Here is a 13,417-nt window from a genome sequence, read left to right on the forward strand (position 1 = left end):
GATGTAACTACAGAAGAGTCAAGTTTTAAATAGGAAAAATATCAAAACTCTTTGATTATTTTTAGTGTGATGCTAATGGTCTAATCAGATTCAATGGATTATGCTAAGCTAAGCTAAGCTAAAAGTGGAACCGCCAGACCCGGAGATCAGCTGAATGGATTCCAAAACGGTAAAACTCAAATGTTTAACTCTAGGAAAGCTGAAAAATGTCCCTTTAATAGAGTGCACTATAATATATAAGTTTTATAGTGTCCATTAGTTTTCTCTCACTTTTAAACATTTGCTGACCTTAAGTCTGCTATACACTATAAAGAAATACTTCTTTGATTTGTGTAACCAAGTCTTTAAAGTAACTATGACTAATAACATCTAATCTGTTCAACATTTACAGTACATTTATTCAAAGCGACTTACCGTGCATTCAAATTGATCTGTGTATTCCTTTGGAATCGCACCCATGACCTTTATAATTTAACTGACATACAATGCTTTTCTTCTAGAATGAACTATGTGGCAAACGTTATTGTCAATGTTCTCTGAGAAGGTGCAACGCAGCATTGCCAATGACTCTTCTGTTGCTTCTGCTTGGTAAATTGAGAGTAGATAATCGTATTCAGCCCGTCAAGAGCATGAAGTGTGCCACAACGCGGTAGGAGGGATTATTTTTGCTCCGAGAGTCATGCTGATACACAAAATGCACACACACACATGCATATCCACACTTTAGTCTGCATCATCTCAGAGGTGTGCACGCAATGTACCCAGTGTTGATCTGTCAATCACAGCCGAATTTATCCTCAGTGTGTTCAAATCACATGGTCAGAGTCTTCTAACAGGTGTCCTTCACACCATGACGTGCAACCACAACTTGCTTGCGTAGTTACATTTTTATTTGGCTTACTAAGTATAGCGTTCAAACAAATTTGCCCGTGCAATAAGCAGCAAAGACGTTCAGTGCGTGGCCCACAAATTAGTTAGCGATTGCCTGGGGGCGATGTGAACATATCATTAACATAGCAGTCTGTGGGCAATGAGCTGGAGTCATGCTAGACACGCTGTGATTTAAAAGGCAAATGTACTGCAACTGAAAGACGACAAGTGTCAATGGAGCGAACAAACAATGAATTTGTGTCCCAGACATGCTATCAACAGTACTGAAAGAATTCTGTTTTCTTAGATGAAAAGACGGCTGGTGTAGTATGTTGCAACAATAGCGTCATCACACAATTTTGCTCTGTGTATGAGCCAATCACTTTGACTGGCACAGCATCTAATCAGGGCACAGCATGCCCGCACCTGCCCGTTTACATTCACTCATACTGTTTCCTGAGGTATTATGAGGTGTTTCTTGTTGAACATTCCTGTTAGACAGATGTTCCGGTTGATGGCTTTTTCACGGTTGCAAAGTTCAGAGTGTTTTTGCATTGTAACGAGAACTGACGAATCTGATTACAACCTTATCTGAGCATACACCTGGCTGGTTGGGAAATGGACAGGATTTGGAAACTAGATGCATTGTCATTCAAGATGTTGAGATTTCTTCCATATCTCAATTATTTCTCCTAGACATCAGCGAGATTAAAAGGATCACAGATGGAAGTTTGTTGAAAGTGTGTTTTGCAATGTAAGGAGCAGAAAGCATTGTTTAGCTTTCCAAAAAAGCCAACCTTATGGAAACAATGGATATAGTTTGTTTATCAGGGGTAGCAGCGGAGTTTTGCGTGTGTGTTTGTTTAACCCTGAATTTTCATAGAAAAGTCTCAAATGTGTCATGAGTTGCATGCGGTAAGTAAGACTGCTTCTGTGTTATGTTGGAAATCAAAGCGTAAGTGCATATAATGTAAATGACACAAACATGTAGTGAATCATAAGTTATCCCTAGATAGTGGGTTTGTGTGTGTTGCTTGCTCGTGATTTGCTCCTCCCGCAGTACGCCCCAAGAGGGTCGTGTTTTTCTGGGGAAATTCACTAAAGCTGATCCATCTTTTATAAGTCTAATAAAACTAAAGACTCTTCAGAGATATGAAGGATGTAATACTACTCCATAGGTACTTCAGATTAACATGAGATATGCTTAACCAGCGTGTGTTATAGGAGCTTTTATTTATTACATTAAATCTCCCTAGCTATTAAAGAACAACACATGAGCAATAAACATTTTTTTCTAGGACCTCACATACAGTGGGTCCATAATGTTTGTCTAAGTTTGCCCTCTTTTGAATCTGATACAGATGGAAATGAAGTTGAGATGTGGCAAGACTCAATATTCTACTTTAGGTTGCTTGTTTTTCAGATGTGTGTTTGACAAAACAGGATACGACATCCGGATCGCTTTTCCGATTAGTGTCTGCTCTGTAGGTCATCTCATTAGGAAGGAGATTAATTTGTGATCTCCTATAAAAGTAAGGTGACCAGTGGGCAGAGGCATTAATGTGATAATGAAGAAGGGTCACGACTGTACCATGTAGGGATTTCATAGCGTTCCCTTTGGATTATCCGCGAGGTGAAATGTCACTGTTGTGGTTTAATTCGGCAATAGTTTTGCAGTCTCTTCAAGGTTGTAACTGTTTACTAATGTCAGTCTCATGAATTTCTTATGTCTGTTATTCAAGATATTTTTCTTTATTCACATGATATATCTTTTTCATTATTTATACTAGCTTTTACCTTCATTTATTTGGGATGCTACAGAAGTGACGAATAAAGGAAGAATAGGGGCTACAGGCAATGTGTGATGATGCACACCTGATGTCAATGGCATCAGCCAATGAATGCAAGTACACTGCTTTTTGATAGATCATAGGTCACAGGGAGTCCAGAAAGGAAGAGAGAGGGTAATCTTACATCGCCCAAGGTTTATTAGAGGAAAGGGCATTATTTATGAAGTTAAAAAAGGCTCTTTCACAGTAAAAAAAATTGGTCAACTTGGCTTCTGAACTTGCTACGCTGGAGTACCACAGCCAACAGCAAAATGTGCAGGGCAGATGCATGGCAGGGTTGAATTCATAAGCTCCATCTAAGAAGCACTTGAATAAGATTTGGTTTATACATATTGAATTTCTTACAGCCAAGCACAGCTTTGAGCAATGCCGAATGCATAACTCTGGCCAAATATCATAAAATCCTCACTTCCAAGGTCACCTGAGAGAAAAGCTGAGGTTTCTCTATTGTATTCGGGGAATAGCAATGAGTGAGTTTATGAATATTCTGCCTGTGTATGTATGTGTGTGTTCCCTTCATGGCCTGAAGCTGATGATAGCGGCGGTGTGCCGAGGGGGAACGAATTATGATATCACCTTTTCTTGTGAATGAAGTGAGCACTCTAATCAGATAAAAGATTTTACATTCTCAAAACTGAGCTGTACCAGAGCGCTACCAGCACCATGGGATAAGTAACATCAAACTGGAAAGATTAGGTCACAAAAGGCCAGGAAAGATGAATGGCGGGAAATACAAATACATGGACAGAAGATATTCAGGGATTGTAATATGCATAAATGTAAATAACTGAAAAATACATTATAACACTTTTGTTAAATAGACAAACAATAGATTTTATTCTACATTTATTGTCATTGCTTGATAGGAGAAACATTTGAAATGTTGAACAGAACCAAAGAAATTGGATCCACCAAATACCACTAGAAGAATATTGCACTAGCAGAGGCTATGTATAAACGCTAATAATGTTGTAAATAACGTTCAATGTTTTTGCAAAAAAAAAGAAAAAGATCCTCTGTCTTCACAAGACATCAAAATATCAGCAGGAGTGGTGGGGACTACTTTTGTATCAAATATATCTGCTTTTTGAACTCTCAAAATGGCAGAACCACAGAGCACTGCAGTTTCTGCAAAATATCTTCTGTATTGGTCTGCCAAAGAAATAATGTCAACAACATATTTATTGGCCTGAAGGTAAACAAATAAACAGGACCCTATTTTAACGATCTAAGCCCATTGTCTAAAGCGCACAGTGCACGGTCTAAATGGGCGTGTCCATATCCACTTTTGCTAATTTAACGATGAGAAAATGGTTTGTGCGCGGAGTGAACGGTCGAAAAGGGTTGGTCCTTTTTTTTAAGAGTAATGGGTGTGTTTTGGGCGTAACGTGCAATAAACCAATGAGAGTCTTATCTCTCATCCCCTTTAAAAGCAAGCTGTGCTGGCGCTGTGTCTAATCCCTATTTAGATGACGGACTTTGTAAATTGAAAAACTAAGCAGAGGAAGAAGATCCCCAGTTGAAGATTAATGTGAAATAATTGTGTTGTTTTTCAATTGTATTGAAATTGTTATTTTTTTATTAAAAACATTAAAAGACGTTCCCTTTCAGTCGGTCACTACGACGTCACGTCGTGACCGACGAATTGGGAACTCGCTTAGAGAGACCAATCTGCTTCGTACTCTACTAAAACGCCAATGAACTTGGCATTGAGATATTTGCATAATGCTGGCGCCGCCCCGCCAGGTGCGTATATAAGCCACAGGTGCAAATATGGAAATTAGCTTTTTTCGCTTCGAAAGCCGGCATTATCTGCTACTGCGAAGCTACTCTCTGCTCTTCTGGGAACGGTTGCTGAAGTTGATTGACAAGCGGTACTGACACAGCGGACGCTCGCAGTATTCCACTGCTCTGCATATTTTTTGTTTTGAGTTTAGTGTGTGCATTGCCTCTCCCTGTGCGCATCATCAGCTGAGCACCTAAAGAGTGATTTCCTTAAAGAGTGATACGTGAGAGCTCTGTGTCTTTTTAAAGACAGCCACTCTCTCGTATATTCGGAGATCAGCGTCCTTTTCAGGATAGCTTTTCCTCCGTGCGATCTTGGATGCGAGAAGTACAGGGATTCCAGTGACGGTCACGAGCGCTGTCTTCGTGCTATGGCATCGAGCACTCCGAGGCTGCGTTCGTGGAGAGCTCTTGCTCTCTCTGTGAGAGCATAACCCTCTTGGATTGCGGAGACGACTGTCGTTTCTACGGGAACGGCGTCCGCGCCTTTGCAGTGCTGAACGCCGCCATGGTGCGGCTGTCAAGCGCTCGCAGGACCCTCTTCGCATCACTATGCTGAGTAGGACGGAGGATGCGTCCTTCACCTACCGGCCTTCTCATCCTCAGCCGGTTGAGGCTCCGGTGGAGACTGCAGAGTCGTGTTCTGCGATTTCTGCCGAATCCACTGGACCTCCTTCTGGTCCCGTCACTTCTACAGCATCAGAGGGGTGCCCATTTTTTTCCCTCCGAGGCGGAGTCTTCCCGGAGATGGCGGCCGTGCCCGCTCGAGCGGCGGAAACGGTAGAGTTGGAGGGGTTAATCCCTCTCCGCCCGAACCGTCCCGCCCACATGATTGGTACTTCGGAGCTGTCCGGGCCTCTACGGTCCTCACCTCCTGTGCCTGCCTTTCCCGACGGCACGAAGAGCTGACGTGATTTGCGGCCGTCTCGGCCGTTCAGCTTTCACCCCTCATCTCCCTCACTAACGGAGCCGCTAAGTGGGGATCCCTTCAGTTGAGCGGGGGGTTGCGATGCAGCTGCGTTCCTGGAGGGACCACCCAACCCTTCCCTCCCGTGTTTGTATAGACAGTCGTCCGGTTACGGGCGCTGCCCATCAGGCATGCGGAGACGCGGCTTCAGCCCTGCACGCATTAACGTACTGCAGGTTCACCAAACGAGGCTTTAGAGATATACGAGGGAAGCCGCGACCTTCAGTCGTGCGATGTCCACCACAGTGTTCAAGATCGCCACCCTTGGCTATGTCTGGCTTATATGACGGAACAACTTCATGAATGCTCCTGTCTCACAGACCGGCCTCTTCGGCGAGCCCGGGGAGTCGTACAGCTCCTCTGCGCAGACTGAGGCGATCTCCTAGGTCGTGCCCCGGCGGATGAGAGCTGCCCTGGTCCACCAACGCCGGCTCCTCAGTCTGCCTCTCGCCGTCCGCGTCCTGCGGCGGCCACCTCCGTTCCCCTCCTCGGACCCCATCTCGGCAGCGCAGGGGAACCGGTCGTCAGCAGCTCGCCCCGCCCGCTTAGCCGCTTCCCGTGAAAATCGGGAGTTTAAGTGGCCAGAGACGGGCGACCCGGAGTGGCAGAGGATCACTCTTCAGGAGACAGTGATTCGCTCCTTCCCCCGGTAGAGGGTCGGGTGGAAAATCCTTGGTTTGCATATGTTCCACCGGCTGTCCAGCCGGTACCCACTTAACCACACATAAGAGTGCATTCCTCTTTCCTCTCCAGGTCTCCGGAGGATCGAGAGAGCCGTGGGCGTACACCTGCTCACTATACCTCTCCTCTATCGCCAGCGGGTGTCCTGAGGAGTCCGAGCTCTCCACTGAGCAGACCGGACCACCAGCACCCTCATCGGAGTCTGCGCTCTCTGCAGAGGAGACCAGACGACCGTCACCCTCAGCGGGCTCAGGTCAGTGTCTCACACACACACATACTGTAGATGTTTATGCTGTCACAGCAGACGCACCGGCAGTATCACCTGTCTCGCTTCGCTGCCCCACCGCGGGTACTTCGGTAGTGTCGTTAATTCTCCTCGTACGGTCCCGGGATGCTTCGCTTCAGTTCCCAGCCCGTCTCGTTGGGTTTTACGCACTATCCGCCTCGGTTACGTAATACAATTACCGGCACTCCCCCAAATTCTCGGGCATTCGTTTCACTATAGTGAAAGCGTCCGATGCACATGTACTGCGTGCAAAAGTCGATGTCCTGCTGGCGAAGGACGTTTCGAGCCGGTCCCTCTTACCGAGAATGATGATAGGGTTTTTCCAGCCTTTATCTCATAGTACCCAAAATACGCGGTGGGTTACGACCGATTTATTTACGCACCGGCTCTACAAATGTGATCCTTTAGGATGATACGCCGAGGCTCGTATTTCAATATTCAGATCGGTTTGCAGCATAGACCTGTAGACGTGTACTTTATGTGTCCATCTCCCCTCGCCTTAGACCGTTTTTCGCTCTGCGTTCATGGAGTGGACATACTAATACTAAGTACACCATTCGAGCTGTCTCTCTCTCCCCGTGTCTCCATGAAAGTGCTAGTCATGGCATTAAAATCTCAGAGAGAGAGAGCGTTGTTCGTATTCTGTTTATATTTACGTCAACTATAATGGCTCGTTCTCGGCAGACGTGCGCGAACACAGAGATTTAATGCTTCAGCATCTCGCTCGTTTAAGTCATCAGGTCAGCTGGGAAAAGAGCAACTTTGCCCCGTGCAGAGGATCCTTTTCTCAGTATGGAAATAGACTCGATCGTTTTATTGGCGTGTTTTACAAGAGTGCGCAACCAGTCAGTTCTGACTTGCCTCGGTTTAATTCGAGGGAAGTACGCGGTCCCTCTGAAACAATTTCAGAAGCTCTTGGACATATGGCAGCATGCTGCGGCTGTGACACTGCTCGAGCTGCTTCATATGAGACCGCTTCAGCATTGGTTTTACGATCGAGTCTCGAGGAGAGCGTGGCGCAACGGCATACACTGTGTAACCATTACACCTGCGTGTCATTTCAATTTTACCCCGTGGCAGACCCAGCATTTCTGATAGCAAGATATGCCCCTGACTCGGGTCTCCTGGCATTCTGTAGCACATACAATGCCCCCAGCACGGGATGAGCAGCCACGTATGACGGGCTTGCAGTCTCAGGGGTGTGCATAGCACCCCAACTGCCGCGAGCGGTGCGCTGTATATCTGGGACTTGTACGCTCCGCTATGGAGATGCGAGGGAAGGATGTGTTAGCCGACACCGACAACATTGCGACTGTTGCGTTATTTACCGTTAAGGCGGTTTTTGCGCTCTCGTCACCTGTCGCATCTCGCTCGTCATCTCCTCCTTTGGAGTCAGAAGCATCTGAGGTCCCTTCGTGCCATTTACATCCCGGGTTCGCTCAATACAGCGGCAGACGCGCTTTCCCGAGCTGCGCGCCCCGGTGAATGGCGACTCCACCCCCAGACGGTCCAGCTAATTTGGAAGAAGTTCGGTCGTGCGCAGATATATCTGTTTGCGTCGCCGGACGATACCCACTGTCGCCGGTTTTTCACTAACCGAGGGCAGCCTCGGCGTGGATGCGTTGGCACACAGCTGGCCGCGGGGGACGCGAAAATACGCATTCACTCCAGTGAGCTTAATCGCACAGACACTGTGCAAAGTCAGGCAGGACGAGGAGAGCCTTTCGTTAGTCGCCCCATACTGGACGACCAGGAATTGGTTTTCAGAGTTAATGCTCCTCGCGACAGCCCCTCCCTGGCGAATTCCCCTAGGAAGGACTTTCTTTCTTTGGGAAGGGGCACATTATGGCACCCGCGCCCCGACCTGTGGGATCTCCATGTATGGTCGTTGAGTGCGCGCAAGGTTTAGGTGATTTATCGCAAGCGGTATCTAACACCAACGACGCGGTACGAGCACCGTCCACAAGACGGGCTTACGCGCTTAAATGAGACCCTTTTCGTCACCTGGTGCTCTTCGCAACGCGAGGACCCCAGAGAATGCTTAACATTGTGCTTTTATATATCTTCAACTTAGGTTAGATGGTAGGCTGTCACCCTCCACCATTAAAGTTGATATCGCCGCTATTTCTGCTCATCACTCGCTTATTAACGGCAGATCAGTTGGCAGCATGATTTGGTTATTAGATTTTAAGAGGCGCTCGCAGGCTAAACCCCTCGCGCCCTCCCTCTATTCCTCCTGAGACCTGTCCATGGTGCTGAAGCCCTACTACAGGTTCCGCGTTCGAGCCTTTGCAGTCTGCGAGTCTGAAGTTTTTGTCAATGAAAACTCTGACCCTGCTAGCATTGGTCTCCGTGAAGAGAGTAAGGAATTTACATGCATTCTCTGTTGACGATTCGTGCCTTCAGTTTGGTCCTGCTGTCTCACTGAGACTCAGACCAGGCTACGTGCCCAAAGTTCCCACCACTCCCTTCAGAGATAAGGTGGTGAGCTTGCAAGCGCTGCCCCCCGGAGGAGGGCAGACCCAACCATGGCTTTATTATGCCCCGTAGCGTTACGCATCTACGTGGATCGCACACAAAGCCTTAGGACCTCAGATCAGCTCTTTGTTTGTTATGGTGGTCAGCAGAGAGGGAAAGCTGTCACTAAGCAGAGGATGTCTCATTGGATAGTTGATACTATCGCCCTGGCTTATAATCTTCAGGGTATTCCTTGCCCCTTTAATTTGAGAGCGCACTCCACACGGAGTGTTGCCTCATCTTGGGCTTTAGCTCGTGGTTCCTCGCTAACAGACATCTGTAGAGCTGCTGGTTGGGCGACACCTAATACGTTCATTAGATTTTACAGTGTTCGTGTCGAGCCTGTCTCCTCTCGTGTTCTTTCCTCGTTAGGGGAAGCACAGAGAACAGGCTCGCAGGTCGGCTTGCAGCCTCCGACTGCTGCTCCAAACTGAGCTCAGTATGGAAGGCCTTCGAGGCAAAAACGCGTAATAAATTGTTTTGCCTTCCTCCGCTGCCTTGGCAGCCTGATGTTGCGGAGCATCCGCTGCCAGCCTCTCACTAGCTGCATCCTCGCGAACCTGTGTTTGGCTCGGGCATCCACATTGCGTCCCACCGGGTTCCTTTGTGAGTATTTTCCGTGGGGTTAATCCTACTAGCCCACGTTTCCCTCAGCAGAGCACTGCTTTGCTTACACAGCCACGGCTGTCATTTTTACCTCAACTACGGTTGACTTTCGCCCACCAATAGCCCTTAACGGGGCGGTGGCTTCCGCAGCGTCCCTATACCGCTCAGATAGGGCGCTTCCCAGTCGCTGGCACTACTGTGGGGTTAAAGGAACATCTAGTGCCCGGCCTTCTGCCTTAAAACCTAATTCTCCTTATCCTTAAGTGGAACCGGAGGGCTTTACGCAGACACTGGAAGAGGTCAGCCCTCAGTGGCGTTTTGGTAGGGATTCCCAATTTGTCGGTCACGACGTGACGTCGTAGTGACCGACTGAAAGGGAACGTCTCGGTTACGTATGTAACCCTCGTTCCCTGAAGGAGGGAACGGAGACGTCACGTCCCGTCGCCACAGGGCTGCTCCCTGCTGTTTATCGGCCGGTCACACTTTCCGGCTTTCTCAGCGAAATGAAGCTAATTTCCATATTTGCACCTGTGGCTTATATACGCACCTGGCGGGGCGGCGCCAGCATTATGCAAATATCTCAATGCCAAGTTCATTGGCGTTTTAGTAGAGTACGAAGCAGATTGGTCTCTCTAAGCGAGTTCCCAATTCGTCGGTCACGACGTGACGTCTCCGTTCCCTCCTTCAGGGAACGAGGGTTACATACGTAACCGAGACGTTTTCTTTTAGTCATGGAAGAGAGTTTTTTTTAAAGCATTACTTAAAAATGTTTCTCATCTTACCATATCCACAGGTACAGAGTCATCATATACAATAAATCTGTGAGGTAGCATAAAAAAACAGATGCATTTGTTTGAAGCAAAGCATTTATTTACTAACCAGGCTGCAGGTGAAGCAGCTCTTTGTGCCTTCTAACGTCTCATAATCGGTCCTCATTTATGTCAAATAGACTCAATAATAATCTTTTACATTCAATCCTTTAATCTTTCATATTTAAAAGCATTTTTGTGCTGCTGCGCATTCATGTGTGTGATAAGCAAACCTGCATCGTCGTCCCGTTTATAGGTGCATATTTCTAACGCGCTTATCAAATAACAAAAAACATATTGCGCCATTGACATTAGAGCAGGTTTTAGTTGGTCTATGGCATAGTCTATTTTAGTTGCCTCAAAATACACAGCAAAATCACTGGTGTTAAAATAACACCCAGGGTGTCAAATTTAACACTGGAAAAGTGTGTATATGTGTCCACACTACACTGTGTTAATTTAGTCAAAAGTGTAGTGTTAATTTAACAACACTCATTATATGTTAATTTAACACTCAATATTGTTAAATTTTACACTTTGTTCAACACTATTCATTGTTGTTTCCACACTACACTGGTGTTGGCACAGAAATACAGTGTTAAAAATTAACACTCCAAATTTAAAGTCAACACCAGTGTAATGTGAATTCAACAATGTTAAGTGTTAAAATACTGATTAATAGCCACTTTTGTTGCTAATGGGTTGTTTCTATAAAAGACAAATGACAAGAAATATTGCAAAACCTCTTTTTATTAAAGAACATCACATTTAATATTTACATTGATACACACAACACTTTGCATTTAACACTGCTTATTTAAATACCTCAGCTACAATTAGAATACAGAATACAGTATGGAATAATGAAAGTTATCTTATACCACAGCGCAGTGACATGAAAACCACTTATTATAAGGTCTTTAATAAATCAAATGAGAGTTTAAAAAAAATTAGCCACCCTACTCAAAACTTGAACATTAAAATACACTGCAATTACCTTACTGGCAGGCAGAAATGCTTGTCCTTCACAATACTAAAGATTTTTCCATAACAAAACAGACATTTCAATTCAAAAGACGTTTCATTTTTCTTAAATACGTTCCAACCTGGTATTTAGTTCTGTAGTTGTTTTACTCATGATGTAGTGGAAGGCTGCATCAGTGGTCTTCATCATGGAGGGAATGGCTTTTTGGTCCAGAATGATGCAAAAATTCTGGATGCAACTTCTGTTCCCAACGCAGAGCACGCAGGGCTGTGCTGATTCATCCACCTCAAAGCATGGATTGATGCTAATCACCTAAGAGTTTTAAAAGAGTGTATTTGATGAATGTATTTGATGTGTATTTATGAACTTGTATGCATTTACATGGGGTGAACAATGCAAGCAAACTAACTGCTGAATAAATAACTAGAACAAAATACCACAAAACTTTCATAGCACAATCAGTAGCTTCAGTTGCACATTGACCCTCTTTCTTCTTTCTTCCTTTCACAAATGAAAGGCAAGAGGTGAATGAGCCAGGGAAGAGCTGCCACATAACTGTTCCGTCCTAGCAAAACACAATTTAAACACCATGAGTATACAGTTAAACTTTAAAACCGTAAAAGTAGCAAACCCATGTACACTTACCATATTTAAACTCCTGTTGACCAGACAGAGGGTCATCCATATTGTTGTATGTTGGCTATTTTGCAATACATCACCTCAGCATATTTCTGCAGATTTTCAAAGACAAAAAGAGTCAAGAAAATACCAAAAAGGGTGCAGTTTTAACCGTTATTTGAATCAAAATCATCTCAGTATAATAAATCATGTTAGAGACAGTGTACAGTACAAATGTACTGTGTGTACTCACATAACTAGTTGGTAAGCTCTTATCCTCCAAACTGGGTTAAGGAATAACAGTTCCAGAATTCATGGGTATGCCATATTCAAATATAGTCTGGTAGGGTCCTATCACAAAAAATGACAATAAAGACTCTGAAAACTCAACATTCTTTTTATATTAAAAACAGCACTCAAGACAATATGAATCTTCATTTATACATTTTCAAAATAGTTATCAATTTGATTGCTATTTAATATGACATCAATAGCAAAACGATGTATGAGAAGATAATATATTTTATTAAAGTTGGCATCAGGTCATGTGAGTTTCTTTCCAGATTAATAATAATAATAATAATAATAATATGTACAAAACTACATATACTAAAAAGATTGGTTAACTGTTCAGTTATGTCAAATAAAATGATTTATATGTATAAATATATAAACTTACCTTCTGTAATGAATTTATATAAGTATTAGCAGTCGTTTCTCATTGGAAGTCATCCATGTCAGGTCTTCTTTAATAAACTGCCCTAAAAACAGCATCTCTTCTGAATGATTTGAAGCACTCAGTGTGAACTTTCACCAAACTAGCATCTATAATGACAGAAAAAAACAAATGTTCGCCATACACGTTTTACACTTTCGTATGTATTTGCCATTTGCATCTGTCTGACATCTAGCGCCACGAAAAGCTTACAACACACAATGCATCCAATCTGTGCATACAAATGATGATATATTGTGAGGTTTTGGTCAAATTAATTGTTGGTTTGGCGATATTTCCCCTGTTTGCATACATCTTAGAAAAACACGTGACGATGCGGTTGCGGTTTTCTCCGTGTTTTTCAGTAATTTGAATAATTAACCGATATCCGTGCACTCACGTGCATGTAAACGACCTCGTTAACTCACGGTTCTAGCCTATATGATTACCTTATAACGAACATCATATGGTGAATAAACGAGCTTTCATTTAACTTAATTTCATACCTTCAATTTGTAGTGCATGTCGCGTTTTATCATGGTTCAATTCTTTCGTTCATATCTCCTGTTAATATTATCCTTATTGGTTTTAAACTTTTAGCTAGCAGTTTAACTTTATACTAAACTAACAAGGTAACAACGCAACACAAGGTAGCTCTGATTAAACTGAACCAAATAACGAACAAAGGGGAAATAAAATGGGAAAAATATCTTATTTAGGTTTTTTGG

The 13,417-nt window shown here is 44.3% G+C and overlaps 1 long non-coding RNA gene across 1 annotated transcript; it reads right to left on the bottom strand.

Moving 5' to 3' along the window:
• Positions 1 to 11,808: 11,808 nt before the first annotated feature.
• On the bottom strand, positions 11,809 to 13,125 carry LOC135779236 (uncharacterized). Its single transcript, XR_010544817.2, has 4 exons — positions 12,654 to 13,125; positions 12,228 to 12,325; positions 12,002 to 12,087; positions 11,809 to 11,921 (listed from the first exon to the last, which is right to left on the bottom strand). It is a non-coding gene; the product is annotated as an uncharacterized lncRNA (long non-coding RNA).
• Between the last annotated feature and the right edge of the window lie 292 nt (positions 13,126 to 13,417).

This window comes from Paramisgurnus dabryanus, chromosome 22, assembly GCF_030506205.2.
Source record: "Paramisgurnus dabryanus chromosome 22, PD_genome_1.1, whole genome shotgun sequence".
Classification (NCBI taxonomy): domain Eukaryota; kingdom Metazoa; phylum Chordata; class Actinopteri; order Cypriniformes; family Cobitidae; genus Paramisgurnus; species Paramisgurnus dabryanus.